Source organism: Saccopteryx leptura, chromosome 1 (genome assembly GCF_036850995.1).
Source record: "Saccopteryx leptura isolate mSacLep1 chromosome 1, mSacLep1_pri_phased_curated, whole genome shotgun sequence".
NCBI lineage: Eukaryota > Metazoa > Chordata > Mammalia > Chiroptera > Emballonuridae > Saccopteryx > Saccopteryx leptura.
In genome coordinates, this window is record NC_089503.1 from 133,924,488 (window position 1) to 133,931,893 (window position 7,406).

Sequence of the window (7,406 nt, forward strand, 5' to 3'; positions counted from 1 at the left end):
TAAATATAGTTTTATAGCATGGTTAAGTATTTCACCAGGTTGCTGATGTTTCTGGCTGTTCCTTGTTACCGGACCCTCTCACAGGTGTTATAATCTACCTAATATCTTCTGCTACATACCTTACTGCGTAAATTAGCTACAGTGGATTCTGCTGCCTGCCAGTGAGAATCAGCACCAAGACAGGAATTCAATGATTTGGGGAATGATTAGCAGGTGGAAGTTAGTACCACGTACTGAGATGGGAGAGACTGGAGGGAAAGCAGATTTTGGAGAAGACATACTAACATTGAGATGCCTGTTAGACCTATAGAGTAGACCAATAGCTGAATGGGCTTGGTGCTGCTGAGAGAAAAGGTCAGGTTGGAAATACAGATCTGGAAGCATCTACACATAGGTGTGTTTAGAGATGAGGAAACTGAATGTGTGAACAGAAGGAAAGAGGGACCAGGACTGAACTGGGGAACATGCCAACACTGAGCGGTTGTAAGAGGAGATGGGCCTCCTTCTCAAACCCTTCTGAAAAAAAAAAATGAAGAAGAGGGAACACTTCCTAATTCATTCTATGAGGCCAGTGTTACCCTGACACCAAACCAGACAAAGACACAAGTAAATGATAGCCCTGTGTCCCTGCTGAATATAGATGTAAAAATCTTCAACAAAATTTTAACAAATTGAATGCAGCAACATATTAGAAGTATTATTCACTATAAACAAGTGATGTTTGTCCTAGGAATGCAAAGTTAATTCAACATAATAAAATTAATCAATGTAATACTTCTCAGCAACGGAATGATGGGGGTGATCATCTCAATGGATGCAGAAGAGGCATTTCAAAAATTCAACATGATAAAAGCAGTCAGAAAACTAGGATTAGAGAGAAAATTCCTCAACATGATAAACAGTATTTATGGAAAACAGACAGTTAACATCATAAACAATGATGAAAGACTGAAAAGTTTTCTCCTTAAGATCAGGAACAAGACAAGGGTGCCTGCTTTCAGCACTGCTATTCAACATTGTCCTGGAAGTTCTAGCCAGAACTGTTAGAAACAACAAAAAGAAAAAAAGGCATTCAAGTTGGAAAGAAAGGGGTAAGACTACCTCTATTCACAGTGACATTATCCTATACATAGAAAATGCCAAAGAATCCACCAAAAAGTTACTAGAGCTAATTGATGAATTTAGCAAAGTTGCAGGGTACAAGATCAACACACACAAATCAGTTGTGTTTCTATACACCAGCAATAAACAATTAAAAAAAATAAGAAAATAAATCCATTTATGATGGCATCTAAAAGAATTAAATGCTTTGGAAAAAACTCTAACTCAGAGGTGAAATATTTGTATGCTGAAAACTACAAAACATCACTGAAAGAAATTAAGACCTAAATAAATGGAAAGATATGGTGGTCATGGATAGGAAGACTTAATATTTTCAAAATGTCAGTACTACCTAAAGTGACATACAGATTCAACACAATTCTATCAAAATTTCAACATCCTTTTTCAAAGAAATTGAAAAGCTGATTCTCAAATTTTCAAATTCACATGTGTTGGGCAGATAAAATATATTATGCTCACTTTGTTAAAGTGGCGCTGCCCACGTGGAGGCCGTTGCCCAGGTGATATTAATGTGTGTCTCTGGGCAGGCAGAATCCATGTAGCCTGGGGCTTGGTTTTGGGATTAAGCCTTTCCCACCCGTTTTGATGTGGGGTGGTACAATCCAATCATGCCTCAGAGAAGTGACTTTGTATTAGAGACTTCCCTATTTTGTATATTGGATTAAGGGTTTGGATTTCTACACTATAAAATGGGGACGAAGTGGGAACTTGCACTCTTGGTTCCTGAGATTAGCATGAGAGAGCATAGAGAGTAGAGCCAGCAGCAGAAAGAGGCCACGTGGAGGAGGCCAGGAGAAGCAGCCAAGATGGCGGAGTGCTGAGTGAGGAGTGAGATGCCAGTTTGTGTAGAGTTTGTATCTGGAGAAGGAAGGAGATGGGGAACTGAGGAGAATAAGGCTGGTGAGCTAGAAACCTTTGATTCTAGGAAACTCGGATAAGTCAGTGGCTTTGTGAGCACTGAATGTGAGTGGGTTTCGGAGCCCAGTGTGTGTTTTTACTTGCCCGCCGGGTGCAAGCTAGGATTAAAGACTATGGCCCACCAGTTTTTGGCTCCGTTGTTTCTTTGCCAACTGTCCGGATCCAATGCGAACCTGCATGAGCCAGGCGGCTGCCGTGATGGTGGCCCTGGCCCTGGCTCCTGGCTTTACAACATGGAAATGCAGGGGGCCTCTAACAGCAAAAAATAATCTTGAAAAAAAGAGCAAAGTTGGAGGACTCACACTACCTGAATTCAAACTACTGTAAAACTACAGCAACTAAAAGTGTGGTTCTGGCATAAAGACTGAGATATTGTAAAGCCAGGAGGCAGGGCCAGGGCCACATCAGAGCAGCCCAGCCCTTGCAGGTTCGCATTGGATTCGGACAGTCGGCAAAGAAACAACGGAGCCAAAAGCTGATGGGCCATAGTCTTTAATCCTAGCTTGCATTCGGCGGGCAAGTAAAAATACACACTGGGCTCCAAAACCCAGTCACATTCAGTGCTCACAAAGCTACTGACTTATCCGAGTTTCCTAGAATCAAAGGTTTCTAGCTCACCAGCCTTATTCTCCTCAGTTCCCCATCTCCTTCCTTATCCCAGATACAAACTGCACAAACTGGCATCTCACTCAGCACTCCGCCATCTTGGCTGCTATTCCTGGCCTCCTCCACGTGGCCTCCTCCCACTGCTGGCTCTACTCTCTCCTCTGCTGAAAATCTCAGGAACCAAGAGCCAAACTCCGTTCCCATTTTATAGTGTAGAAATCCAAACCCTTAATCCAATATACATAATAGGGAAGTCTCTAATACAAAGTCACTTCTCTGAGGCATGATAGGATTGTACCACCTTACACCAAAAAGGGTAGGAAAGGCTTAATCCCGAAACCAAGCCCCAGGCTACAAGGATTCTGCCTGCCTTTAGCCCACCCCAACACACATTAATACCACCTGGGCAACGGCCTCTTTAACAAAGTGAGCATAATACATTTTATCTGCCCAACAGATATAAAGCAATGGAAGAGAATAGAAAGCCCAGAAATAAATTCTCACATACTCACATAAATGATCAAATGATTTTCAACAAGGGTACCAAGAACAGTCAGTGAGGAAAGGACAGTCTTTTCAACAAATGGTTCTTAGAGAACTAGATATCCACATCCAAAGAATGAAGTTGGACCCTTCATCCTTATGCAAAATTTAACTAAAAATGGGTCAAAGACCTAAAGGTAAGCACTAAAGTTAGAAAATTCTTAGAAAAATACTGTTGGGCAAATGAGTTTGTAAAATTTGTGTTATTTGAGTTTGCTCACTTTTATTGTTAAAAATGGCACTGGGGCCTGTCCAGGTGGTGGCGCAGTGGATAGAATGTCGGACTGGGATGTGGAGGACCCAGGTTCGAGACCCAGAGGTCGCCAGTTTAAGCGCAGGCTCATCTGGCTTGAGCAAAAAAAAAAAAAAAAGCTCACCAGCTTGGACCCAAGGTCGCTAGCTCAAGCAAGGGGTCACTCGGTCTGCTGAAGGCCCATGGTCAAGGCACAGATGAGAAAGCAATCAATGAACAACTAAGGTGTCTCAATGAAAAACTGATGATTGATGCTTCTCATCTCTCTCAGTTACTGTCTGTCTGTCCATATCTATCCATCTCTCTGACTCTCTCTCTGTCTCTGTAAAAACAAACAAACAAACAAACAAACAAACAAACAAAAATGGCACTGGGCAGCGCCAGGTAGGTGATCTGTGAAATTGCTAATTACTTTCCTGCTTGGGAAGGGCCATTGTTATGCTAATGTGTGCTGGAGGAGAGATTTTGGTGCCAGAAAAGTTTTGAAAGGAGAGAAGGAGAAGGAGAAGAGGAGGGAAGCCATTTTTGCAGACTGAGAGCAGAGAGAAGGCAGAGTGCTAAGGGAGAAACCAAGATGGCAGGAAAAGAGAGTAAAGCCAGTTTTGCAGAGTAAGAAGCCATGCTGGCAGATGGGGAACCAGAGATGAGGAGTTTTTGCAAGCTCTGCTGAGACTGGTGGGGCCTTTGATTCTAAGAAAAACTGAAGAAGATTCTCCTGGTTGTGGAACCAGAGAATGTGTCAGTAGCTTTGTGAGCTCTGAGTGAAAGGTGCTTTTTCCTGTATGTTTGCTAGTCGGCCAGTATGAGACTTGAATAAAGAAATGGCCCACCATTTTTTGGCTCCACTGTTTCTTGACCGTCTGCCTGAATCCAATGGGAACCTGCATGTGCATGGCCATGATGGAGGCAACTGCTCGCCATACAAATACCATAGGAATAAATCTTCACAACTTGGATTTGGTAGTGGCTTCTTCAATATGACACCAAAAGCACATGCAACAGAAGAAAAAATACATAAACTGGACTTCATCAAAAGTGAAAACTTTTATGCATTAAAAGTGAAAAGACAACCTACAGAATTGGACGAATTATTTTTGAGTCATATATTCAACATGGGATTAAAGTCCAGAATATATACTGCTTACAAAAATTAGGGGATATTTCAAAATGAATATAGAGCTATAAATTATCCCCTAATTTTTGTGAGCAGTGTATAAAGAACTTCTAAAACTCAACAACAGAAACAAATACTCCAATTAAACAGTGGGCAAAGGACTGAAATTGATGTTTCCTAAAAGAGGATATACATATGGCCAACAATCTCATCGAAAAATGTTCAACATCATAAGTCACTGGGAAATGTAAATCAAAACCACAATAAGATACTACTTCACACCCACTAGGATGGCTGTAATAAAAGGAGGGAAAATATAAGTGTAAGTGAGGATAAGGAGAAATTGGAATCCTGCTACATTGTTCTTAGAAATATAAAATGGTTCAGCCTCTGTAGAAAACAGTTTTTCATTTTCTTAAAAAGTTCAACATAGAGATACTATATAATCATCAATTCCATTCCTACGTGTATGTCCAAAAAAAAAATGAACATATTAAGTTCACAGAAAACTGTACACAAATGTTCATAGCAGCACTGTTTACAATCACCAAAAGATGGAAACAATGCAGTGTGCATCCCCAGATGAACAAATAAAAGTAGTGCATCCATGTGATGGAATGTTACTTAGCCACAAGAAAGGATGAAGTTCTGACACATGCTACAACATAGATGAGCTTTAAAAACATTTCACCAACTCAAAGAAGCCAGATACAAAGGCACATATTTGTATGGTTCTATTTATATGAAATGTTTAGAGTACATAAATCCATAGAGATAGAGAGTTTTATGCTATGTGAATTTCACCTCAATAAAAGTAAATTGCGCCTGACCAGGCGGTGGCTCAGTGGATAGAGCGTCGGACTGGGATGCAGAGGACCCAGGTTCGAGACCCTGAAGTTTCCAGCTTGAGCACGGGCTCATCTGGTTTGAGCAAAAGCCCACCAGCTTGAACCCAAGGTCGCTGGCGCCAGCAAGGAGTTACTCAGTCTGCTGAAGGCCCACGATCAAGGCACATATGAGAAAGCAATCAATGAACAACTACGGTGTTGCAACGCGCAATGAAAAACTAATGATTGATGCTTCTCATCTCTCTCCGTTCCTGTCTGTCTGTCCCTGTGTATCCCTCTCTCTGACTCACTCTCTGTCTCTGTAAAAAATAAATAAATAAATAAAGTAAATTGCACCTGACCAGGTGGTGGCGCAGTGGATAGATCGTCGGACTGGGATGCATAGGAACCAGGTTCAAGACCCTGAGGTCACCAGCTTGAGCGTGGGCTCATCTGGTTTGAGCAAAGCTCACCAGCTTGGACCCAGGGTCACTGGCTTGAGCAAGAGGTTACTCTGTCTGCTGAGGGCCCCCAGTCAAGGCACATATGGGAAGGCAATCAATGAACAACTAAGGTGTCGCAACAAAAAACTGATAATTGATGCTTCTCATCTCTCTCCATTCCTGTCTGTCTGTCCCTGTCTATCCCTCTCTCTGACTCTCTCTCTGTCTCTGTAAAAACAAAACAAAAACAGCCTGACCGGGCGGTGGTACAGTGGATAGAGCGTCGGAATGGGATGCGGAAGACCCAGGTTCGAGACCCCGAGGTCACCAGCTTGAGCGCGGGCTCATCTGGTTTGAGCAAAAGCCCACTAGCGTGAACCCAAAGTCGCTGGCTCCAGCAAGGGGTTACTCAGTCTGCTGAAGGCCCACGGTCAAGGCACATATGAGAAAGCAATCAATGAACAACTAAGGTGTTGCAACGCGCAATGAAAAACTAATGATTGATGCTTCTCATCTCTCTCCGTTCCTGTCTGTCTGTCCCTGTGTATCCCTCTCTCTGACTCACTCTCTGTCTCTGTAAAAAAAATCAAAAAACAAAAAACAAAAAATGTAAATTGCAAATAGAGTGAAGAACTAAATATGAAGAGCAAAGTCTTAAAGTTTTAAATAAAAGATCATTATAAAGTCAGGATAGGGAAGTATTTAATAAATAAAATGCATAGCCTGACCAAGTGGCGGTACAGTGGGTAGAATGTCAGAATGGGCCTGACCTGTGGTGGCGCAGTGGATAAAGCATCGACCTGGAAATGCTGAGGTCACCGGTTCGAAACTCTGGGCTTGCCTGGTCAAGGCACATATGGGAGTTGATGCTTCCAGCTCCTCCCCACCTTCTCTCTCTGACTCCCTCTCTGTCTCTCTCTCTCTCTCTGTCTCTCTCCTCTCTAAAATGAATAAATAAATAAATAATTTTTAAAAAAAGAATGTCAGAATGGGACGCAGAGACCCAGGTCTCTGCGTTTGAACTCAGGCTTATCTTGCTTGAGCGTGGGCTCACCAGCTTGAGTGCAGGGTTGTTGACTTGAGCCCAAAAGTTGCTGGCTTGAAGGCCAATGTTGCTGGATTGAGCCCAAGGTCACTGGCTTGAGCAGGGGATCACTTGCTCTGCTGTAGCCCCCTAGTCAAGGCACATATGAGAAAGCAATCAATGAACAACTAAGGAGCTGCAAAGAAGAATTGATGCTTCCCATCTCTCTCCCTTCCTGTCTGTCTGTCCCTATCTGTCCCTCTCTCTGTCACTCTCTCTGTCTCTGTCACTAAATAAATAAATAAGATGCATAAAGTACAGACTATGAATAAAATTATATATTTAAATACATTAAAATTTCATACTGCTGGGTGATAAATTTTAAAAATGAGCCACAAAATGGGAAATATTTGAAACTCTTATAGCCAACTAATGACCAGATTCCAGATTATATAAAGAGTTACTAAAAACTAATAACCAAGCCCTGGCTGTTTGGCTCAGTGGTAGAGCGTTGCCCTGTGTGTGGAAGTCCCAAGTTCAATTCCTGGCCAGGGCA